General features: G+C 38.8%; 1 protein-coding gene and 1 long non-coding RNA gene across 4 annotated transcripts in view; both read left to right on the forward strand.

Annotated features, from left to right (window-relative positions):
* LOC122718568 (protein slit) overlaps positions 1–26,260 on the forward strand; it is a 475,302-nt gene that overhangs the window by 144,388 nt on the left and 304,654 nt on the right. The window lies entirely within an intron of this gene.
* Positions 18,298–19,927, forward strand: LOC122718570. The gene is made up of 3 exons (XR_006347414.1): positions 18,298–18,459; positions 18,543–18,610; positions 19,894–19,927. It is a non-coding gene; the product is annotated as an uncharacterized LOC122718570 (long non-coding RNA).

The following is a 26,260-nucleotide window of genomic DNA, read 5'->3' on the forward strand; positions in this document are numbered from 1 at the left end:
CTAGCTCCGATCGTAGAGTACTCTGGCACTGCTACTTCGAGTTGGTTATCGTTGGTGCTCTAATGCTGGTGCGCTTTGAGTGACGTGAACCGAGGGAGAGACATTCACTGTTTCCGTTTCTGGATCCCTCCTAAGTGTACCTTAGGATGAATTTTGGCTGCTGGATCTATCAGATTAGTTCTGTCACCACGTCCCGTCTGGAATGTATATAATAATGAGAGACTTGATCGTTTTATGTTTTATCAGAGAGAGAGAGAGAGAGAGAGAATTGTAATAAGAAACATTAGAAAGAAACATTTGTAGATACATGAAGATACATTTAAAAGAGAAGATCAGAGGAAGGGGATGAAGTTCTGTACGCACGTGATATTATGAATTATTATCATGATTATAAGGTGTCAAGATTGTGATATCGTCATGTTTTATTACTATTTCTTATAAATTTCAAATGAAAGAGAAAATCATAATATCCAATTAATCATCTGTCTCGGCATTGTTCGAAATGGGAAACATTTAATCGATGATGAAATATAAATGTTACCTCATGTTGTACATCACATTTAAACTCCAGTTGATCCTTTCGTTTTATCATCGAACTTGATAAAATTCGCAACAAATAAATCTTTTCTACGAATATTGCTATTTGATGAAAAAAAGAAAAGAAAAAAGAAAAGGAGAGAAGAAGAAGTCGGACTCGCGCAAAAGGATTGTTTTATCATCAAACTTGATAAAATTCGCGACAAATCTTTTCTACGAATATTGCCATTTGATGAAAGAAAAAAAGAAAAGAGAAAAAAGAAAAGGTTGAGAGAAGAAGAAGAAGTCAGATTCGCGCAAAAGGATTGTATCGATAGTTGGCTGAGGTTTTCGTGCAGGTTTTTAGCCGAGTTTTCTTTTCTTTTTTTTTTTTTTTTTTCGACCCAGTTGCAATCAGCGCGAGAACACTCGATGAATTGTGAAACAGGGACGGGAAGAAAGGGATTCTGACGAGAAAAGGGATCTTGCGTGTAGCGGAGGACGGTGTTCTAATTAAACTTGAAATTTCTTTTGCTCTTTTCTTGCGACTCGCAGCTTTCCTCGGCCCCTGTTATCGTGTTAGGTGTTAGAGAGTGTTTTGACTTCGTTCAAAAGAACGAATTAACGTTTCAAGCTAGTTCCCTCGCTCTTCCACTATATTTTCATGTTTTGAGAGAAAGAGGCGAACGAAGGAAAGATTAGATGTGCTGTTTGCACATTTTACGTCGTCGTTCTCCCACGTATCCGAATACTTTACCTTCACTGAAAACTCGAGCGCAGTACTTAAGCTTTCTTTATTGCCTTTGCACTTGTATTTAACGTATTACAACTTGAGTTTACAGTCGAAATTATTTTATGGATTTTGTACAAATGTGTTTATTTCTATTCTTTTATTCGTCTCTTCTTTCTCTCGTTGAGTCGAGGCATTAAAAACTATACGATCTTTTAGAAAAGGAGAGAAGATACTACTCTACTTTCCCCTCAAATTTTCCAAGATATCTTATTACATCTCGATCGATTCGTGCTCCAAATAATTATCCGACGAATGGCCGAATCGAATTCGAAAACTTTCATTATATTTCTTATACCATAAAACTTGCATAAAAATCTAATATCGCTTCACACATAAAATAAAAAACGCCAAAATACAAGGAAATAAAGTCGCTTCGAGCCACCAAGTCGTCAAATTCACAACTCAACACATTTCGTACCTTAACCTTTCCTATCTTCCCTCCTCCCGATTATTATCCCCAAATCCTTTCGAAACGAAACCGCGATGCGAATCGTCTCTCGAAACAATTCTCCCGCGAATTCTCCTCGAGAAATTTTCGTGGAATCTTCTAGTGGAGTGCAAAGCGAAAGAAAATCGATTAATTGTGCGCGCGAAGACGATGGAAAGACAGTCTCGACGCGGTTGTTGTTCGAGAACGTTTGGAACGGCGCGGATAAAGCCGGGGAATCTATTAATTGGGGAACGCTTGTCCCCGCGTTTATCATCCCCGTGGAGGGTGGCCGAGGGTCATTTGTTATTTACATATAATTCGTGGCGCGGCGTTACGCGGCCCGACAGGCCGCAATTAACGCGCGATCAATTATTTTTCGATGGGCATGGCTTGTTCCCGAATACGTGGACCACGTTTCAGCGATAATGTCGAACCAGATGCATGGCGGCATTCACCATCCAAATCGTGATTTTAATCTAAAATCTCTCCGCGCGAGATAATTTTTGAATTTTCTCGGGATTGGATTTTCTTTTTTTTTCGAATTTCGAGTTGAGCGTCGTTCGTGAAAACGAGGATGAGATTGAAATTGTTATCAAGGTTACTACACTTAGGATACTAAATTTTTGATCGCGATTTTGAATTGGAAATTTTTATTTTCTAGTAGGTAGAAGTAGAGTAGAGTTTTGTTTTTCTTGGAATAGTTTTACTTTGTTTATAAATAGGAGATTAGATATCGAGAACAGATTCTTCTTCTGTTAGGATTTTTATAATATTCACGGATATTGTTTAAATTAATTTAAAGAACTACTTAGCTTATATTCTTTTTTTTTTTTTCGAAAGGAATATTTCTTTATTTACATCTTACATTTTACATTCGCGAAATTCTCGATACTCGAGACTTAATAAGCATGCGATCACTGAAATAGCGTGCAAATATTTCACTCGTTAAAAACGTTCCAAAATCATTATATACCAGAATAGAAATAACGTAACGTATTCTCGTACAGCGATTCGTTCTATTTTCTTTTCTAAAAGTTCGAAACACGAACGATCGCGATTCAGTAACTGTAGAACATCACGAAGAATATAACCGCACTCGCGTGACGGAAATCGTTCTTCTCCCTTCCAGTAATTGCAATTACGTAGACTGATTAGCTTTAAACGCGGTTTAAAATGAGAATAGAAGGGGGGGGGAAAAAAAAAAGAAAAAAGAAAAACTGAAAGAAAATACGATACATTTCGAAGTTTGCACCCCCTGTTTCCAACCCCTCTGTTAAATTAATGATAACGACAACGGCGTTTTTCGGATAATCGTTTGCAATCAGAGGCGAGGTTTACAAGTGATAAAATGATTACGAGAGATACGGATAATATCGTGGAGGCAGGTGGATATGTTTCGTTTCATCCCGTAAACCGCATAAGACGGCTTAGTGTAAGATAAAACGAAACATGGGGTGCTTCTGCCCTCGTAGGGTTTCCCCAGTTCGACTGTCGCTGCAATTTAAGCCACCGCGATAAAGAAGCTTGTCGAACGCGATTCCCTTTTCGTTTAAATGGAATTTTCATCCTCTCCTGTTGTCGTGGGAAGAAAGATTTACCTCGATGGATGGAAAATTTTTTTCCAAAAAAGAAGCGAGCAATTATCATATACGAGAAAGAATTCGAAGAATCAAACGAACAATTTTCCAATTCGACGAAGGCCACGATTATTATTATTCTTCGATTATTATCCTTTCTTCCACGCGAACAACATCTTTCTTAAACAACATCCACCTCTCCCCTCCCTCTCCCTAATTCTCCCAGGCTCATCTCCTCCTTTAAAGACACCCAGAGAGGAACGTTTCGCTGTGAAAGAAGCTGGAAAATCCCTGGAAAGAGGGCTGAGAAAGGACAATGTTTGCGGATACACGGTACAACACCGTTTTTCTTTCGCCGCTTTACGCGTTGGCCAAATATTTTGAGAACAGTGGAGGGTGTCACGCTACGAGAGACGAGCTCTAGAGTCGATTTTGCGGGCGAAGCACGAGGAGGACACGGTGTAGTGCAGGTCGCGCCCGATCGAAGCAACCGCGTGTGGTATCGTGTAGGGGCTTCGGGGCTTAGAATTACAAACAAACGCGATTACGACGCCCTTTGCGCCTCTTTACGCGGCTCAGGGATCGTGTACCGGGGATCTATCGACCCGTGATCGAAATTCCGGCACCTGTCGTCATCGCGACATTCGAGGATCTTCCCTCTTTACGTTACGTTTTCAAACTTTCTTCTTGAATTTTTACTTTTATCGATTATCGATTGTTCCTAGATTTTCCAAAATCTTTTATTTCATTTTATTTTCTTTTTTATCTAGAAAATTAAAATTCAAATTACTTCAGGCTAAATTAGATTAATTCGCATAGGATTTTTTCAGATTTTCTAAAATCTGGAAATCTGATAAGAAATGGGAGGGGGCAAGGATGAGAGTTCTTGCTTTATATGCGTGGAATGACAGTGATGTGGATCTAGTAGGGATTGTTTGTTCATTTCGAAAAGAAGGATTGATACGTTATTGCACTGTAGTTTCAACTTCTTATCGCGATAGCGAAGTGAACTCTTTCAAACTCTCGTGATCGATGCTTTCTGGAAATGATCGATTTTACGATGGAGAAGGGGGATTTCTCGAAACTCTTTGAAATTGTTCGAAAGTATTTAGACGTATTTCGACGATTGATTTTTATAGTTTGAAAGGCGTATTGTGTTTCTGACCTAGTTCCCCGAATATTGAAATGCTTGGAATTTTTGCGCCTTGGAGAAGTTTTTAATATCAAGTCGAAGTATTAATATCGGTATAAAATACATATATAAAAATATAAAAATACGGTGCATAAAAATATACGGTATATAATTTCCTTTCCAATATTTTCGCAAAATTTCTATCAAACATCAAGATTTTCACCTTCCCTCTATAACCTTTTCAAATCATTATAATATCTTTTAAACGTTCCCCCCAAACAAATTCCACGATTCCAACTTTTTCATTCAACACAACTCCCCCATTCCTTTCACCTTTTTTTACTCCCTCCTTCTCTTCTCAAACTCCTTCCAAGTCCCCATTCTTTCTCCCCCGTTCCGAATCGAGAAACGATTTCATCGCGGCTCGCATCGTGCACAATTGTCTGTTCCAGTTTCGAAAATACGAAATCCGGATGCGCCAGGCTATGCACATTTATCCGTGTCACTTTTAACCGCGATACGGCCGCGAGACATTCAGATAGGAAGACGTATCCGACGACGAAAGTCGAATAGACTCGTAAAGTTCACGGTGGAATAAGAGTGCAAAAATTTCCCTATTTCTATGCGGTTTTTGACAGTGGCGCAGCCACGTGTACGCCTCTATCAGCGTTTCCTCCCTCGCGACGGCGTAAATCAAACCGGAATTCTCTTTCTTTCCCTCATAACTCGTTCCTTATACCGTGCAAAAAATATTAAACGAAAACTTTTATCATTCGTATTTTTTTTCCTTTTTTTTCTTTTTCTTTTGGAATCGAATAATAATGCTCGATTTATCATTTTTATGGATACATATTTTTATATATATATATATGGAGAAAATTAAAATTAAAATTATTGCATATTATATTTTAACCTAAGTGCAATCGTTTTAATTTTGTATTTTCTTTCGAGGGAAATAGAATTATTTTCTAAAAATATCGTGATAAGGATGTTTCCATTCGTGATGCCGACATGTTGTCACGCGTTATGAATATATTTAAACGGGAAAGGATCTTCCGAGATTCTCATCGCTTTTTGAGATTGGCTTCCGTACACTGCGTTGAAAATTAATGAATGTTTTTTCCATATAGAAAGTTTCCTTCTTTCAAATGTAGATCGAGATGTGAATTTTTAATAGACAATAGTATTATTATAAAATTGAAATCCCATATTTTAAGAATTATTATATAGAATGGATTATTAAAACAATATCTCCCTTTCGCCTTATTTTAATACAGCTTCAATATTTTTAAAATATAATCCAAACTATATATAAATCCTCACCTCGCCATTAATCAATGTATCCGACCAAAGGAATAGATACAGATTAAATCAGAACTCTACGATTCCACAGATCGCCATCGCATAACGACGTCTTTATTCGTATCCCATAAACGCGATCCCCCCCTCGCCTGTGCGATCACGAACAGGCGATTACAGAGGGGGGCGAGGCGTCGAAGACGGCATAAACGGTGGAAAGCAGAAGGAAAAGTCGATAGATTATAGGCGAGGCCGCAATCAGGCCGCCTAATTACCAGTTAACAGTGGAACGAAATCCCGGCCTTACGACTGACGATTCGAATTAATCGGCGAATTAGCGCCTCCTGTGATAGCTTCATGGAGTGCCCGACGAGGATAGCCCTTAAGCATCGCAATTACGCCGGATCTATGCGGGCGTATAACACGCGAGAGTGGCTGCTGCTGGTCGCCATCGAGGGTGAGAGGAAGAGAGAGGGAGAGAGGGAGAGGTTTCGCCAATTTAATTAACTTCTGTCGATAAATTCGCCGCCTTATCCTATAGCTGGGCAAGGCCTACTCGAACGCCTGGAATTTTAATAGCCCCAGCCCCGTTTCCTCTTCGCTTTATGATATTTCGCGTTACCCAAGTATTCGTGAAACTGGACACGCGAACCTCACTTTCTTTGTGCAAAGGTGGTGTGTTTTCGTCTTCTTTCGATCCTTTGGTTAGTCTTAATCACGGTCGAGTTTCTTCTTATTTTGTTATATTTTTTTTTTTTTTTTTGCTTGGAAGGGAGAGTTTTTAAAATGGTGGATTTGTTCGTTTTAGTTAGTTTGGATTCTCTTTTAGTCTCTTTAGAAGAGAATTTATTTGGAGAATAAGTTGTAAAAATTAGAAATTGAAACCGGTTTAAAAAGTTTTGAAAGCCTTATTACATTTAATCGAAATTTATAGATTATAGATTTTTAGATTTATATTCGTCGATTATTCATTTCTGTAAATTTTCATCGTTATTTCGCAAATCTTATCTCTAAAATATGAAACGAGAGATGATTATTACAATGAAATAAGAATCACGTCGAATATAGGAGAGTCGAGGAATAATTAATTCTCGTGAGGAAATAAAATTAATTCACTGCTCGACTTTCGTCGTATTCTCGACTCGTAACAAGAAACTCGCAACTTGTCGCCAATTCATATTTTCCCTCGACAAGGTAAATTGGCAGCAGCCGTTCGTTCCACCCCGTCTCGTGTCGAACGAACTGCGACTGGATGGATGACACTGTTTGCAACTTAAACATTGTCGTTTCATTGCATTCGAAATTTCCCGTGTCCCCGGGTGCAAGTAGCGCAAAAGGAGGCAAACAGTGTCGTAATTTACAAGTGAGACAGTCAACATCGAGGCTTCCATAGTCAAACCCTCTCTGCGAAGCGCAAACTTCGTAATCAAATAAACCCAAAGATTTGCACGTGCCACTACATTACGCTGTTCATTGTGCTCATCCTCCCCCCTCCTCACTTCTCCACGGCCAATATCAATCTTAAATTTCTTTCGTCCAATTTATCCGGATAAGAAGTCAAGGATACGATCCTTTCTTCTTCAGGTTCTTAATTTTTATCCTTAATTCGTAGAAGAAGAAGAAGAAGAAGAAGAAAAATATATAACAATAGAAGTTAAATTAAATTTCATTATACGATCGTTGGCAAAATATTTCCCAGAAACTCTTTAACTAAACGAATTCTAAATAAAGAATTTCGGGAAATAACAATTCGATTGTTGTTGATAAAATTTTCTTTCGTAAGAAGAGACTTTATTTTTCTTTTCTTCAACGAAAAAGAAATCCAACAAGAATTCTGTTTAATTCTTCCACGAAGAAATGGAAACAACAATTTTCAACGACAAATATTATTATTCCTTAAAAGAGAATGAATCGAACGAGAGAAATTTAATTCTTTGGAGGAAAAAAAAAAAAAAGAAGAAGAAAGGAAGGGAAATGGAAGGGAGAGAAAAGAAACGGCAGGGAACGATCTCATTTGCATGCACCGTCAAAACGGGTGGCATCGGGTGCCGGTTAACTTATCTACCGAAACGGGCGACACTCTCTTCTCTGGGATACTTCATCTTCGCCACGGGCTCACGAATATACAGAAACGCGGAGGTGGAAGGCTATACTTAGAAGTTTCTAAACACTTGGCCACGTTCCCGAAAGAGCCGAAAAATATATGGCCCGTCAAAACAACAGGCGGCCGTAACACACCCGCGCAACAACGCTCCGCGAAACGTGCACCCCTCGCCCCTCTTCTGAGAGATATAATTAGATAATTAATGTCGCTGCAGAGTCAGCCCCACTCGGGGCTTTCCACGCTTCTCCTCTATCTTTTCGATGTGCTCGTATCAGTTATAAATTATCATTTAATTAAAATCTATTATTGAACGAAGGTACGAAACGTTTCGTTCAAAAATTAAGAAGGAGAGAGACGGAATTTGCATTTTTTTTTCTTTTTTCTTTTTTGAACAAGTATCGAGTCACGCGTAGAAATTTATCGCGTGAAGGAAAAATGCGAATGGAAAAATATTTATATACGTGATGTTTATCAAAATCGAGGCCACAAAGATTTGGTTTTTTTTCTCTCTTTCTCTTTCTCTCTCTCTCTCTCTCTCTCTCTCTCTCTCCTCGAAATATGTATTATTAAAATAAAATTTATTTATGGAAATCGAATGTCCGCCAGAATCGATGAGAGAAATATTTGTATTTGTTTTTTTGTATCTGTTTTCCAAACACAGGGCTAATAAATTACGTAAAAATTTATTCCGATAACAACGTGTTCACCACAAAATTGGAATAAAAAATGTTTATACATATTTTCGCTTTTGCAAACAGAGGCTATTTTATTATTAAAATTTAATACAACATTTATATTTAACGCATTCGTATAGATATTTATGATTTTTTTAATTGTTACTTCTTTCGTGGATTCTCTTTTTTTTATTGTTTTATAATAATTATTTCTCGTACAATATTTGAAAAATTATCTGCAAAATATCCTTCGTAAATAACGTAGTTAATAATCATCTTTACTTTATCAGAAATCTTAAAGAACCATTCCCTGACGTGATCAAAAATCCCTCCCCCTTCCTCATATCTCAAAAAAAAAAAAGTAACAGCGCAAACATTCAACGTTATCGCCAAAATCCGCAGTCGAAACCGTCCGCGGTTCCAGGTTCAAATTTTCCCGCGTAATCCCCGCGACGTGACGCGTCTATCGTTACATCCGCGATCTCTCGCATACAAAGCGTTTCGTGGCCGCTGGAACGTGTTTACGATATGAAAGGCATCGATTACCCGTGGAACGAGCTTCGACGGACAATTATCCACGCGTGCCGGCGTCCCAATCCTATTTCGCGTCGAGGAGGGGGGAGTTGGAGAAAAATTCGGTGACGATTATTAAAACGGTGGATATCGTGTCCGAGGATCGATTCGATGCCACGGCGGCGGATCGTTAAAACGTTCGTGATTAATTGGCACTGGTTAGGTCGGTGTAACGAGCCCCTTCAGACGCGAATAAAAATAAAGGATCGCGCGGTTGTAATGGCCGGTCGATAAATGAATTTTAATTGCACGCCCGGCCGGATTCTGTGCACGAATCACAGGGGAAGAATCTGACGATTCGCCCTGGGATCGATTCTCGAGTGGCGTTTTTCGAGCTTCGATTCCTTCGCCAACTTTTCAAACAAAATTTTGAGAGGGGAGACGATAATTGTTGTTGGGAAATTGGCAAAAATTCTCGAAATGATTTTTGATGATCCGGGTTAAGGAAATATTCAACGAGATAAAAAGAAAAAGAAAAGAGAGACAGCCGGAAATTTAAGATTCTTCAAATCTCTCTCTTTCTTTTTTTTTTTTTTTTCCTTTAAATAAACGAGGATTTAACGATTTAAACAAAAATTTCTCCGCTCTCGAGAATATCGTGTTCGAAAGAAAATAAAATAACGTCCCGGTAAAAATCGGATCTCTATTCCCCTCCATGGAACGAATAACAAACACGTAACGGATAATAAACTTTCGAAATAAAATCGATACGGGCAAATCGTATCCAGATCCACCATCCCACCGAGCCGACGGGATCCTCCCCTTTCGTACGGCCAAATCTCCTCGTAAAACACCGAGCAGCGAAACGCTCAGTGATATTTCAATCCTTTCAACACGATACTCCCGCCTCGATACTCGGAGCCGCCGACACGCGACCTCCAAGTTTCGCCTATTCACCGTTCACCATTTTCATCCGACCTCGAGAGCCCTCCTTAGGATTTCCGTGGCGCTGATCCGCGAACCCAAGGCCTGGCCGTCGTTTATGAATAATGATAATGACGCGTTTAACCCCTTTCGGAACAATAGGCGAGTTGTAGCCGGGCCTGTGCGTGTATACGTGTCTGTATTTCTGTGTCTCTGTGTGTGTGTGTAGGTAGGAGGAGTGGAAAAGATAACGGATGTACGAGCGTGTCTTCATCGGCTCGCTCCGCTTAATTAAGCCCCGCGTGGCTCCGCGCCGGGACCAGCGCAAATGGGGCTTGTTCTTCTGCGCGGAACCGAGGCGGAGGCTCGTTTTGACACCGCGGGCTATGAACGCTCGTCTTCACGATGACGAATGCCTTCTTTGCTGAACGGTGAATGGACGATGCTTCCCCTCCCTCCCCCCTGCATTCGGATCAATTTTTTCCAATCGTTTTCTCTCTTTTTTTTTTTTTTGTTTATGAAGAGGGAAGGGGGAGGAACGAGTTTGTAATTTGATTCTAATTTGGATTGTTTTCTCTTGTTTCAGGTAAGTTGGACGATCATTTTTGAAGGATGAATTTTTTCTCGACACTGTGATTTTGTTCCCGTGCGGTAAGGTTAGATGATAAGGTGTATATTTGTAATATTATCACTCAAGATTGGTATTATTAGAATTGCATACCGGGGGGAAAAAAAGAGAATATAGATGAAAGTAATTATTTTTAACTCGATGTTTTATTATTTTGGGATAAAGAGGTATTCAAAAAGAGGTAAATTTAATCTTTTTCGCGATATTCAATTCGTATAATTTCAATTAATTATTTAAATTGATGTTTTATTATTTTGAGATAAAGAAGAGAAAAAGGTATTCAACTTTTGAATCGACATTTGCTTGCGATAAAATTTCGCGACAATGGTACGTGATCTTTGAGATTAGATAAGGATCGAACTTATGCAATTCATATAATTTCAAGCTCGATCAATTGCTCTTAAAACCAGCGTAAAATCGAATAATCGTGTACCATTCTTCGAGTAGAAAATGGTTACTTCTCGTTGCTCGATTTCTCCTGCACAGCGGGGAACAATGCAAGAGTTAACAATTTGATCGTAGTAAATCGTGTTTTTCTTTTTTCTTTTTTTTTTTTTTTTTTTTTTTTTTTTTTTTTTTTGCTGGTCAGCCTTGTTTTTCCACCGGTGTTACGTGCGACCGCGTTCATTCACGTTGCGGTTTTCCTCGACCACGAATGCCTTCCAAACACATTGGGACAGGAATTGGTTTTCGAGGCATGGTGCTCTCCCGTCTTTATCCAATCGGTTTTGTACTTGTCAACGCGTATATCACGAGGATGCCTCGTTCTTCGTTCGATTACGTGATAGATGGAACGTTTACATGAAACGTGAGTGATTTCTTAGCCGAGGACATCGTTCCCTCGATCACGCGAACAAGAATTGAGATCTATTATTCTGCATTTACTTCCACTAATGCGTATTTTATAATTCTTTGAGATATAAAGTGATAGATTTTTTTTCTTTTTGGTGGATAATTTTGTAAAGAAATTTATTGTTTATTGATTAATTTTAGATTTCAATTCCATTTAAAAGAGGAAATCGTTCGATATTTGAGATAAAAGAGATCAATTAAGGGATTGTTGATGATCTTTTTAAATATAATAATGTTTTCAGAATATATTTCTCTTTTTTCCTTTTTTTTTCTTTTTTGTCATTTTAAAATCAAATCTGGGTTAACTGGGTGAGCCCTCTAACGAGAAACTCCTTTAGCAACGGGGGGGATTAAAAATTAAACAAAGCGAAACGGTTTCAGTTTAAATCTGTTTTAATTCCTGGAAATATAATATAATACATTTTTTGTAATGTAAATGTAAATGGCGTAATAAACAAGGAAATCCCGGGCGAGAAATTATTACATCCAAGGTATTAACATCCTTGGTAAACGAGTGAATTCCTTTCTCCCAGTGGATAGATTAAAACATACTTAAAACGCGTTTATAGTTATTTATGCATTCACTCCATTTATTTATTCTGATAATTATGCAAAGAGGAAGAAAGTTTAATCAACGGGATAATTAATAAATTTTAGATCCGACTAGAAACTTTCTGTCTCTCTCGTTGTCCTTCACTTGTAATAATTGAAACTTTAATTTTATCGATCCTCTTCAATCATCAATCATCGAAAAATATTGATAAAAAAAACACAGTGAATTTTCAAGTATCGCGTTTTATACGAATTCTTCATAAAATTTTCTCTCGGGAAACAAGTAAGTAGGAAAAATTATAGATCGATTGAAAAATATTGTTTCAAAAATGGGAAGAAATAAAATATATATCGATCATTACGATAATTTCTTTCGTCGCAAAAAAAAAAAAAAGAGAGAAATTAAAAAAAGAACAAAGTATATAGAAAACCGCTTTTGACTATGTCTCACGAGAGAGAACACGTAAATTTTTCTCGTTTACGAATCATTAAAGCAAAGCGTGATCGATGATGCGTGACAATGTGAACGAGATGATCCTTAGAAACCTTAGCAAGTGGATGTATTCCTCGTGTACAATCGCCATGTTTTTTCGCTGTAAGCTGAATTACGCAACCCTCCATTGTGTGAACCGTAGCGCATGAAACGCTCGAAAACTGCCGATTTCAATTAGAGATCGGTAAATGTTACTGGTAGAGATGAATTAAACAGTCGTGACAGTGAAAGGGAAACGTGTCTCCTTTGTTTTCGCGAAACAAAGTCTCGGGACGTGAAAGCGGCTGTTTAGAACGTGTTCGTTGTATCGATTATTGCGCACATTGTTAACCGGACCTGTGAAAAGAATTCCGCCGGGGTGTTACCGCGTAATGCTTTATTATACCCCGCTGTTTCACGCGGGTGTCGCGTGAAAATTTTCGTTATCGAATCGTAAATTACGGGGAGGGAGGGATTTCTGGTTTCTTTTTTTTCTCTCTAATAAAAGATAGATGTGTTGTTTAAAATAGGGATGGTTCTTTTTGGCAGCGAAAATTTTCAAAAAATTCGTTGAAAAGTTAAAATGAAAGAATGAAAGATCGGTTTAAATTCATTTAAAATAGATGGAGTATTTTTTTTTTCTGGTTTTATTATTCTGTCCAAATTGATTATATATATATATTCTAGAGGAAATTTTTGCATGAAATATTCGTTATAAAATTTCGTTTCACATACGGTGAGCAGGGGAATCTTTAAGGAGATTTTGTCGATAGTGGAGGGAAAAGGAAGAAAAGTAAACTATCCATCACGGGATGCTTCTTCTGTTCCCGGAGACGGGATAACGTGATTAAAGATCCGGTTACAATCCAGGGTAGAAAATAAACTTTTTATCTTCGAGTCGACCTGTATCTTCTTGTCATTGTTAACTTCCTCCATTGTAAACTTTTAACACGTAATCAAATTCGCGAAAAAATGCATAATAACGATTAAGTATCAAAGTCGAAAGTATCAAAGATGAAAAATTAAAAAAATATATTCTAGAAATCTTTTCGGAAAATCTGAACGTGCAATTATTTTAAAACTCTCCTCAAGTTTGCTTCGAAAGAAATATCCCATGGAAACAAAAATTAATCAAATCAAATTTACCAAATATGTTTCAACAATTTCGTCGATTCGAATATAAAATTTCAAAACGAAAACGTCCAAATACAAATTTTCCGAAACGGAGAATACACATTCCCTGTAGAATCATCGGGCAAAAAAAAAAAAAAAAAAAAAAAAAGGAATATTCCTCCCGCGCGAATGGACGCGATGCGATGGCCCGCGTTATCGAGATAGTTTCATTATCGTTTCACTTGATTAGGAAGGCTCGCGTGTTCACGCGATTACAAAACCGAACGATCGCCTAATACGCAATACGGTAGGAATTCCGGACCTGGATACGATGAACACGGTCCGAAAATCGGAGAAAGAGAGGACGAAACCCTCCCCTCCCCTTCAGGTAGGTACAGGGATTCGAGGTATCGGACCGAATCGACGGTCGAATCTCTGGATCGATCGATCGCAGCCTACCGCTCGTCGTTTAACCAGATTATTCACGCTCCGCCAATGAAAAGGGGCCAATGAAATTGCGATAAAGCCGAAATTGTGTGCTCGCGAGCGCGCGTGGTGCAAAGAGAGAGGGAGAGAAAGAGAGGGTACGAGAAGGTGGGAAAAAGAGAGGGCGAGGAAGGTCGGAGGGTGGTGATCAGGCCTGCAGCAAATATCGCCGGACGACTTTCATTTTCTGCGCACTAATTATTCACCTAGCCCCGGCGCTCGTTCGTTTGTTTCTGCCGCGTTCGCAAATAAAAGCCGAAATGGATGCGCCGCGACGAAATCGCGACCCCCAAACCCACCCCTCCCCCTCTTGTGAAATGTCGAGGACGGCCATTGGCTGGTTACCGCACCGTGAAAATCGTCCAACGATTTCCCCTCTCCTCCCCCTCCCCCTTTTTCTCGAATCATATCGGTGTTTTTCGAGATTTTTATCGGACGGGGGAGAAAGTGTTTTCTCGAAATCTCGTCCCTCTTGGTTTTTATGGGGAGGGAGGGAAGAAGGAAAGGGAAGAAGCTGAAACGTTGAGAATGGTCGGTTTGTTATGAAGGGTTATTAGTTTGTTATTCACCTGTTTCGAAGATAGGGAAGAATAATATTTGAGCTTATAACAAGTTGTTTGAAGTTTGTTATACGGGGCATATTTTTTTTTTCGGGTGGATGTTTTTGCAGATTTTCTTTTTTTCTTTTTTTTTTTTTTTTTTTAGGCGTGTTTTCTTTCTCGTAATGAGGATTCGCGAGATTGGAAATATTAAGAAATATTGTTTCAAACACGTTATTTTTCTCGCTTGTTCATTTAAAATAAATATATCGAGGATATAAAAATATTAAGTAATCAATTTTTTTAAATTTCAATTTTTGCGTTTACGATAGAAATATAATATTGTAGAAGCGATAAACGTACATAACATTCGAATCTTTCTCCTTTTTTTTTTTTTTACACTCTCTACCTCCCCTCCATCCTCTTTTCTCCGCTTAACATTATCCAACCCTCCTAAATATTTCTCCTAAATTCCAAACCTCCCCCCGCAATCGATATCGCCGCTTTCAAATTAACGCTTGGCCAAAATCAACCCCCCCCCTCCCCTCTCCTCCCAACCTGGCTAACCAACCTCTCATCGCACTTCATCACTCGCGATTCCGCAAAACTTCATCGAGGAAACAGTTTCCAAACTCTCTTCCTCTCCCTCTCCCCCATTGGCTCGAAAAGCGAGCCGATTTCGGCAGAGACAGACCGATTTGTCTAATTAAATCAAGCCAGTTTCTGGATGGAGGGGTCCTCGAGCCCTCGTGTCGACCATACGAAATTGCAATGGACCGGAGGAGGAATGGGGGGATACGGATTAATGGGACCGTGATGATATGTTCGGCCGTGCACGGCACGGTTAAAAGCGATAATTTCCTCGTAATCCCGAAACGTCCTCTCGTTATTATTAATTGGCCCCGCTGTCAGTTCGCCGCCCCGGTGTCAGACATTTTCTACTCCTACTCCTCCTCCCCTCCCCTCCCCTTCCCTTTCCTCTCCCGCTCCAGCGCGCGAAAATTTGTCTGGATCGTCTCTCGCTCGTTAAACTCGGCTCATCTCAGCGAAAGCTGAGATCCAACGCGACACCCTAAACTACTGGCGGGGGAAGAGGGTTATCGCTGCGAATCGGTTTATCAGGCGACACGCTGACCGATTATTTATGGCCATCGGCACAGCCAAGGTTACGCTCTCATGGACGCGCGTCGATTAATCGCGCGTGTCCCCCATTTCCGGTTTAGGGCTTGTGCTTATTGGCCCACCTCGAGAATGGGAAGGGGGGGTTTGATCAAGGAAGGGTTTGTTAAGGAGGCGTGGAGGTGGGTTTGCGTTACGTTGATTCCGAGGGTGATTATTTTAAAATTTGAGACGAGGGTTATGAGGGTTATGAAATATAGGGGGTAGGGGTAGAAATTTGGCGCGAATAATATTTTTCTATATTTTTTTTTTTTTTTCGATCGTTTTGTACATATATACGCGTTGCATTGGAAAGGATATTTCAATCAATGGTTTCGTTCAGTTCGATTTCCATAATCGGTTTAATCGACTCTTAAACGATATATCGTTCGGTATATATATATGAGTGACAAAGTAAATTTTAAATAATATTTATATTTAATCTATTTGTAGCCCGAAGCGTGAGCGATTTCACACGGGAATTTTTTCTTAAATTTTTCGACACGGCGAACGCGCCATTATCCGTTATTTATAATTGAAATTAACAGACGGCACATCGGTGATCGCGGTTGAAATTTCAGTCGAACCGTTCAATGGCGTTAAATTTCATTTCCATTGTAGGTATCGCGAGCTTTACTCAAACGCGAAATATAGGCCAGCGGAAAACACTGGTGAAATCGTGTTGGTTGGAACGAAAATACGATAAAATAATATAAATTAAGTTAAACTTTATAACACCGCTCGGGCTTTTTTCTCCACTCCCTCCCCAAAAAGTCACTCCATTATTGTTTACCTTATGAAACTCGATTTTTTTTAACGTTTCTCTTTTTCTAGTTTAATACCAATTCTTTTTAAAAATAATAACAATAAAATAATGTACATATAATAGAACAGTGAAAGTAAGATACGTGAATTCTTTCTTCTCTCTCGGCGAAGTCAAACGAGTTTCCAAGACGTCTCTAAAAGCAACAAGAACGTATAAATAGTTAGTTTCATTAGTGTGTGAAAAATGAATAGCAAACAAAAAGTTACAAATCGTAGTCTCTTTCGTAACAATTTCACTCGTTCTACTTAAAAACTGTCAAAAAGAGAAAATCAATGTAACAATGTACACCCATATTATTATTATTATTATTATTATTCGTTACAATCGCAAAAGAATAAAAAACTCGCATGAAATTTCCCTTTCGATGCATCAAAACTTTGTCCATAATTCGTCCAATTCTAAAAAAAGAAATATGGATAAAGAAAACGTGAAGGAAACGTGGAGGGAACGCGGAGAATTCAAATTGCTTCGATCCTCCTCGTCCTGGAGGATTCGCGAAGGAAATAGCCGCGGATCCGCGTGCCCCCGGTTAGTTAGCCCGCAATTTGTTCCGGCTAACGAGAAGTTCTCGCCAACGAGATTTATAAGGCTGGTCCTCGTTAAAATAGTCGACGAGCCGCGCCTGGGTAGCCGCGAAACTATCGCCTCGAAAAACAAAAGTTTCTTCCAGGCCCGGGTCGCCGCGATTTCCACGAACGTTTGTTTAATTCGATCCGGGCCGGACGATGCAATTCCACCTCCAGTCGTCGTCTGGACCCTGGATTCCAATTATCGCGTTAACTTTTTCATTTACTCGCCACCCCGGGATATAATGCCACGGTTAAACGCGTTTTAACTTCGTCGTGCAAAGTACTATCCACGATTCGTGTTATTGAGTTGAAATGGGGATTTAGATCTGTTTTTTTTTTTCTTTTTCTTTTTTAAATTGAGGAAATTCGATGGATTAGACGAGAAGATATTTTTTTTAAATATCCGTTTTCGGAAGATCGATGAATTCGGTTTGTAGCAGCCGAGATTGGAACGTCTTTGAGAGATAGATAAGAAATATTTAATTACACAAGGATTATTATTTTGGAGCCGAGAAATAAATTAATTGATGAATTTGAACAAATAGAATATGGATTTTTTGGATACGAATAATATATAATATAGATATAGATAGAACATTATATTTAAGATTCTAGCAACCCCTCTAAAAATCTCGCTAAAATAAGATAAGAATTTAAAGCATTGAAGAAACGTTTCCATTCGCGGCGATATTTCTGTCGACATTCTGACAACAAATCTACCGACAGAAAAATCGCGAATCCTTGAGGAGGAATACCTAAGAACCCGCGCTTTAAACTTAATTTAATTGCACAAACTCTCGCGTCAAGCCTTGCATAAACAAACTGCTTGTTAAATGCGGCGAGAAGAGGAGGATCCAAACCGTCTCTCTGACATTAACCACGCAGCCGCGATCCGCCAAGCCATCGTTTAATCGAGCATTCTCGAGCGGTCGTTAGATTTTTCGACCGAGGCTGCCTGCCCGTTTCCACGAGCTCGCCTGCCCCTCTCCACCGCTACCGATAAATTAAGGGAGGGGGAAGCCGCAAACTTGGATACAGCCGCGGAAGCAAAATTTCGGTCTGTCGTGGTGGCTCGCGGCCGAGACACGCACAATGGGCGCCCGGACGCGATAATTGCCAGGCGCGTTGCCAATTCGACGTTCTCCTGTTAATTGATTCGCCAGGGAACGGTTGTCGGCCCCCTCGTTAACGAGCCTCCTCCGCTAATCGCGGATACTGCGCTTTCAGGACACGGACGAGTCCGTTCCTCTTTGCGATTAGACAGTCTGTGGACGACACGACACGATATTGCTGGATTAGCAGGTACGTATTTGGAAATTCATCTTTTCTCTGTACGTATTATTTTAACGTCTGTAGTTGGAATTTTAAATATTTTTTATCTGCAGATACTGCAAAAATTGCGACAATTCTTCCGTATGTAATTCTTCGCTTTGCTATTTGAGGAAAATGGGAGGTATGTAGAATTTTGCATGGAAATTTGAAATTGTTAAGGAAATATATATTCGGGATCGTTGATTATTTTCGTTGAAATACGTATTACGCGTTAGAGTAACCTACGACGTAGAGGGATTAATATATTTACACGGCCTTCGTACGATACAAATGTTTACGTTACAGTGTTTTTGTTGACGTTTCTTTAATTCGTATTCGCTCTAGGTTTCGCTCAATGTAATTCAGAATACCGAGTGAATTAAAGGAAGGTTGATCGTAATATTTTTAGAACATTATTCGAGATAATACAATCATTGATATTAATTTTTATATATTAACTTACGAAATTTCGCAAAAAGATAATATCACAGTGACGATGTTACTAACTAACTACTAATTGTTAATATATTCACTTTGATCGAATTCACAATGCTCTCTCGATATTAAATCTGGAAATATCTGGAAAAATTTCCGATTCCCTGCAGAACTTCGTTTAAAAATAAATCAGTCGAAGAGCAAGTCGAGATCGTTCCCTTTCATTCGTAATAACGTGCGATCAAATTTATATATTAACCTCTTCCCAACGAACTTGAAACACTCTATAGTGTAACGTATCATAAAAATTTCGTTGATGGACAAAATTCCACTTTCCCTCCCCAAAAAACGTAAAAACGAACGGAAATCGGATATCGACGGATCCAATCCCCCTTTCCTGAAGTATGAATTTCGCGAAGATTGACAAAAAGGCCGGATGTCTCGGTTTCCAGCCGGCTAATCAATTACATTAATAGAGATGCAGCCTTGGGGCGGAGAAAGCAGCGAGAGAATGGCTCTTAATCGCATCGGCCGCGACAAAGTGGCGGGCTAACGTTTTCCTTTTGACTCAATTAAACCGCAACCGCGGTTTCGTTCCCTCACGTCCTCCCCTCCGCGCGTAACCCGCCTCTGACGCGCCTCAGACATCTTAATTACCCTAATACATTTTGCGGTAATCGGGCGATTCCGGTTCGGAACTTCCGCGGGCCCGCAACTCCGGATGGACCGGAGCGGATAACTTTTTACAACGAGGGCGAAAAAGAGGCGAGTTCCAGAGGCGGGATCCTGGCGGGATTCTTCCTCGCGGCAGGGCCCTCCGTTCAAATTTCTTGCTCCGTCTGTTTTTTTCTTCCGAGGGAAAATTAAAGCTCGTTAATATCGCACGAAAGCGGGGGAGGGGGAACAGAGGTGTTCTTTGTTCTTGGACGAATTCAATTGGAGGAAGGTCGAGTCGAAAGGTGAATTTTTTTTCTTTTTCCTTTTTTGCAGAGTGGAGGAGGAACGATGGTTCGAGAAACGATGGAAGAATATTTCGCAATACGTGATACGATACGATATTTCTGTTTTTGAGTTTATTGTAAGATTGGAAAGATGTTGTTCAGTTTTAGTAAAGAAATTTGAAGTATTGAAGAAAAATTAAATTGGAGCCTGATTTTCGAAACGAGATAATATAATAGAGATACGTAATCTTATATAAAGAATTCGATAACTATGCGATAAGATATGATATTTTAGGTTAGAAATAAAATTACAAGAATATTGAACCTTAAATTTTTCTTTTGGTATTAAGAATGATTCTAATGTAATAAGGCATACTTATAAAATTCATTTTGGAATATACATTTATCGATAAAGCATATTCTTATCGTTATCTGGAAGAAATATTATATCATAGGGAAATAAATTCTCAAACGATTGGTCTTTCGCGCGTACACTTCTTTAAACAGACTTTACCCAATATTTAAATCATTCCTCGTCCGCGAACGATTTTTCCAAATATTTTTTTCCCTTCCAGTAGCCGTTCGACTACGTACAGATTGAAAAGGAGTCGGCGACACGGTCTCTCGCAAGTCGAGGCAGGCGGGCGCGATAAAAATTTCAACGTACGTCGTCCCTCGTTGGAGGGGCTCGTCCTCGCCGCTTTCACCGGCGAAACAAAAATTACGGTCCGTTTGTTGCCGGCCGTTAAATAAATAATACGCAACTCGTTAGGTTCCCATACGGAAGGTGGCCTCGTGTGGACAATCGATGCCATTTCGACGCGTTTTCGTCACGGGGACACGCAACAACCCTTATCAATTACGTCCCTTTGGCGAATGAGAGAACCAAGTGGAATACGTTTGTTTGTTCGTTTGGAGAGATTCGACGGAAAACACAATCGAGTAAGTTTATCGATGTTGCGGTAAGTTGGATTTATACTTTTTTTAACGTTAACGTAGTTTGAGTTACGCGAGGTGAAAAGTGAATCGAGATTCATCTTGGCGGATTATTTATTTATTTTATTAAACGAATTTATTATTTCCAACGATCGTGCGTACGTTTGCAAGTTTATACACGGCGTGTGATAAAAAGCTCCTCTCACTTTGATGTTATTTTTCAGCATCGATTATATAAAACTCTGTAATCTTTACGGGATTAAACGAGATGCTAGAGTTTTAGTTACAGGAAAATCTGGATTAACAAGATTCCGAGGTAGTTTGAATATTACTCGTTTCCCACGAGGAATGAATGGTAATTTTGAGTTTGATTTACTACGGAATCCCGTGGAACTATTCGGTCCCGGCAGACAGTTTATTTTGCGATCTGTGTTCCCTTCGAATTCCAAATAATAATCCCTTAATCGTTCAAAAAATCTTGTCTTTATCTTCTTAATTTGGTAAAATTTTGTTCAATTTATTTTGCATTATAACTTTTATTTATTATTTAAATTATAAGAAGATTTCGAATTTCAAAAAATTGGATATAAATCGTCCGGGAATAAATTATTCTTTAATCGATTAATCAAATTGTCAACCGTATGAAATTCGATTATCTCGTATTTACCTGCGATTTTTTTTTTTTTTTTAAATCGCGAAAGAAAATTTATAGATTTAATTATAGTATCGATTCTCGATTACTGCTTTCATTCTTGATTTAAATAAAAAAAAAAAAAAAAAANAAAAAAAAAAAAAAAAACCACATGGAAAAGACTGGAAAAAAACTAATTTTCGGAAATTAGAATTAAAGAAAGGCGAGAGAAAATGACAAATTTTCCTCGAAACTTTCAAACTTGTCGCTCGAACTCGGAGACACGAAATGGAAGATCACGACAAGATGTTTCGTCGGGTAATTTCGCGATAACAACACGGTTTTCTCAACATAAGATGGAGAAATAAGACGAGGCGGAGGTCCGTGTCACACGCGGCCAGGTAACACGTTTTCGATAGCTTATGCGACGAGTTTTCGCGAAACCTCATTTGAAAGTTTGATTAAAATTTCTTCCGTGCCGGTCATATATAATAGATAAACTTTTTCAACTGGATACGAGTTTTATGCACAACGGGATCGCGACCGTTTTTATAAAGCGTAAAAGCTGATTTATAATGCATAAATCTATTCCGATGATGGTCAAATTGAACCGACTCCCGTTCATTCGACCTCGAGAAATTACCCATTCATCGATGATCGAGTTATCCTCTCTGTTGTAACATGAGAATTCAATCGAAAAATGACAGTTTTCAGTAAAATAGAGTTATCTCCTTCCCTCGTTTATATTTCAATTTTTTTTTTGCAATAGGTTGTATCTCAATTAAAGAGAGTAAGTAAATATTTGTCTTATTTTGATAATGACAATGAAAAAATATTTAGAATCGCGTCATTTAAAGGGGAAATTTTTCTCGATTAAAATCTTCGAGATCAAATTTTCAAAGTAGTCTCACAAATATTTTGTGACAGCTTTTCTATTGAAAGGAAAATCAATAGAATATTCCAAAAATCGCAAGATTCTCCAATATTGTTCCATTATTCATTTCGCAAGTTCTACAATTATTCGCGCTATTCAAAAATTAAATCACACTTTTCGATGACTGCACGATTAATCTGCAAGATTAACTTCAATCAAACCTTCATCACCAAACTACGAAATTTCAAATCACACTTCTCAACACCTTCTTTCAATCACAATCGACACTAATCAACTTCAAACGCACCATCGATCACGAAATCGCGGTTCTCAACACCTTTCATCACATTTTTCCGGGGTGAAAGAATATTATACAAAAATCCTTCCCGCGAACGAACCTTTTCTCCTCGCCACAACAAGAAACAACAACCGTCATCTCCTCGCATCTCCGCACGAACACGCGTACCCGTAAGTTCACCTGTAATCCCGCAGGACAAGGGGTTGCGCCGTGTCGTTGACGGGTTAATTAATTTCGAACGAGAATCGTGGCCCCGTGTTCGTAACCCAGATACACATCCCCGAACGAAGGAGGGAAAAGAAATTGAAGGGCGAGAGAGAGAAAGAGAGAGAGAGAGAAAGGGGAGAAAGAAAGGAGGAGGGAAGAAAAATAGAGGAGGAGGAGGAGGAAAGGAAGGAAGGAAAGGAGGGAAATTGAAGCGATTACGGAGGAAGTGGAGCGCGGTGGAACGCGTTGCGAATCCGGAAACAGATGCCTCTCGATTTAACAGGCTCTCGCCGTACTATAACTCGGACTCCGCTACAACCGAAATCTGACATGGCCACGTGTTCGGATGCTACGCGTTAGTTCTGACGGCTTAATTAAGCCTGGAGCCGAGAGGGTTAGAGTGTTCCTCGGATATTCAACGGCTCCCGCTGTTGCTGCTGCTGCTGCTGCTGCTCCCTCCCCTCTCACGTCGCCACCCTCCACCGACAAGCGTCATAGGGACGCGGAGGAGGCGACCGGTCGACTCCAAATATTTATAGAGTCTGTCGGTGCGAGTGGATTTATGGACGCGCGTTCTGGACCGTTGTAAATGAAAAAAGAGGGCGGGAGGGAGGAAGGGAGGGAGGGAGGAGCGGAAGAACTGGTGGAAAGGTGAAGACGAAGGTAAAGGTTCGTAAGATAAGATTCGCTTTTTCTTCGCCAATTTTGGAAAAGTTATTTCCAAAGTATTGAGGAGACGTTTGTTTGGACGTTTTGTTTGGAAATTTATCAGATATGTGTATATTTATTTTTTGTATGGATCATTGGAATACGATGAAACAAATTCAAGATTGTTTTTTAACAAATACTCGAAAGTCAGTTTACGAGAATGTTCACGATTGATTCAATCTTTGAGACGAGGAAGACACGGGCTCGTAATGACGTTACCTTCAAAATCTCGTTCCTTTCGAGAGTTACAAATGGTCACAAGATGTTCACGGTTCTGAAACAAACGATCCTCGTAGGAGGTGGATGATAAAATGCGTAAGATATATTCGTGCGCCTTTGAATCAGTGGATTCCTAAAAAGAAAAAGAGAAAAAAAAAATCAACGCAATTATTTTTAAGTTAAAATTATTTAACTTAAAGTATTATTACTTATTCGTTTCGTACTGATTAAAAAACATTGATCTATATATGCAAATGTAGAGAGAGAGAGAGAGAGAGAGAGAGAGAGAAAGAGAGGATTAAGGAGTTTATTATAAAATCACGATTCGATAAAAATAAGAAAATATGATAATTCGTTATTAATTATCGAGATATAATAATAATTTCAATATTAAAGATTCAGGAAATTTTTCAAAATATGACAGCATATAATCGATTCTTCGTTCGATCAATTCTTATTTTTATCGACCACTTCCTCCTCAAAAAAAAAAAGGAACTCCTCGAGAAAACTGCTACGAGATTAGAGATTTCCTTCCTCGAAAATATAATATTCCACGGATAGAGGAGGCCGTGTCGAAACTCAATTTATCGACGATGACGCGGCTCGATCGGTTCGTTTCGATGCAAAGTCTCCGCGATCGCGTTCAAAATAGCTGTCCCCTCGCGGCTGTCAAAAAATCAATTTGAGGGACCAGATATTCCCCCTCCCCTCTCCCTCCCCTCTCCTTCCTGGAGAGGGAAAATTGCGATCCGTGGATGATGCGCGTGTACGACAATGCCTGTGACACGATTTTCTTTTTTTTTTTTTTTTTTTTTTGGCCACAGAACGAAGGAACGAGCGAGAGCGTGGAAACGAGAATTCGCGTTTAACTTGAGTTGCGTCGGGTAAACGAAAAAATTCGCCTCGAAATGCTTCATCACGATCCTGGAAACACGTTTTTTCGACTTCGATAACGCTTCGACGATCCCTCATCAATCTCTCTATATATATATATCTTTTCCTCTTTTATTTTTTTCTCTCTCTCTCTCTCTCTCGATATTTTTGATTAATATAATAGTTCGATGAATTTTCCAAATTTTAAAAATATCGATCCAAATTCTTTTTCAAAAAGGTTTATTTAATAGACGAAATATCAAATATCATTTTTTTTTCTTTTTTTTAAATTATTTTCACCGAATCATACAAAATTTTTCCGATGTATTTGATCAAAAAAAAAAAAAAAAAAAGAAAAAAATATTGCAACATGGTGTAGATTCATCTTCGTTTTTGAACCATGAAATATGAAATGATATAAACCACATTTTTGTTATATTTATGTTTTATCTCAACACTATATTTTATATCGATTTATATCCTTTCATTTCAAATTCAATTTGACTGGATTCTCAAATTCAACTGGATTACCGTTATTCGATACACCTATTATTCATTCCAAATTCCAAATTTACAACTTTATCGTCGAAGAATTAAAATTTATTATTACCATATAAATCAAAAATTGAATAATATATATATAAAATATTTCGCATAAAGCTTATAAAAGAATTTACCAAAATCATTTTACCGTTATACTTTTCGCTTCAACGTCCATTTCACGTAACATCCATTGACCCATTCGCACGATGGCATTCGCGCTATAATCGATCGACACTTGCCGTGATCTTGTTAGAAAGAAACAGGATATATACGGTGCAAGATTGAATCCGTATATCGATGAAATGGAACGATCTGGCACGGAGGAATTATTAGATGAACCGGGATCAGAAAGCTGAGCTGTATACGGTTATCAATGCGAACCGTCTAAATGGGGGAGGGTTGTTCCGTTTGGTGGGGTTTCGAGCATAGTTTCAAGGTGGTATTTCGCGAGAAATTTGTATCGGTTTCGCGAAATTCCGCACACCTCTCTCTCTCTCTCTCTCTCCTGTTTGCAACTGTAACGAATTTCCTTCGACGGTGCCATGGAATCAAGGAAATTTCGCCTCCTTCCTCGATACGCGTCTAATTCTGTGATTATGCGGTATGCGAGCAATGTTTGGGAATGGAAAAAGTCACGATTGGAGAGGAACGAGAAGTTTTGTTAATTGGTATTGCGACGTCGAATTTATGATGTTGATGTTTGTTGGCGGAAAGGAGGAAATTAGGGGAAATTAAAAATTTGCGAGGAATGGAAAATAAATTATATTTAAATATTTTGTCCTGTTTTCATCGTGTTTCAAATTTGATTATATATAGAATAATTTTTGATCGATATATATATATATATAATTCGTATACATTTCTACTATATTTGATTATTTTTATTGCCAAATATTGCTTTACCAATAATGACAAGTGACCCGAAAATAATTAGAAATTCCTCTTACTAATTCAGAGAATAATCAATCAATTTCACCAGGTCCGAATTAATTAACATAGGCTAGATTTTCATTAGAACGAGTCGAACAATACCACCAAATTGAAAGCTACGATGAATTTAAGATTTCCACCATCCACCGCCACGATCATTTCGCCTAAAATAAAATTAAAAAGAAAAAACAAATAAA

The sequence above is a fragment of the Apis laboriosa genome, unplaced genomic scaffold (assembly GCF_014066325.1).
Source record: "Apis laboriosa isolate Shangri-la unplaced genomic scaffold, ASM1406632v1 scaffold64_cov150, whole genome shotgun sequence".
NCBI classification, from domain to species: Eukaryota; Metazoa; Arthropoda; class Insecta; order Hymenoptera; family Apidae; genus Apis; species Apis laboriosa.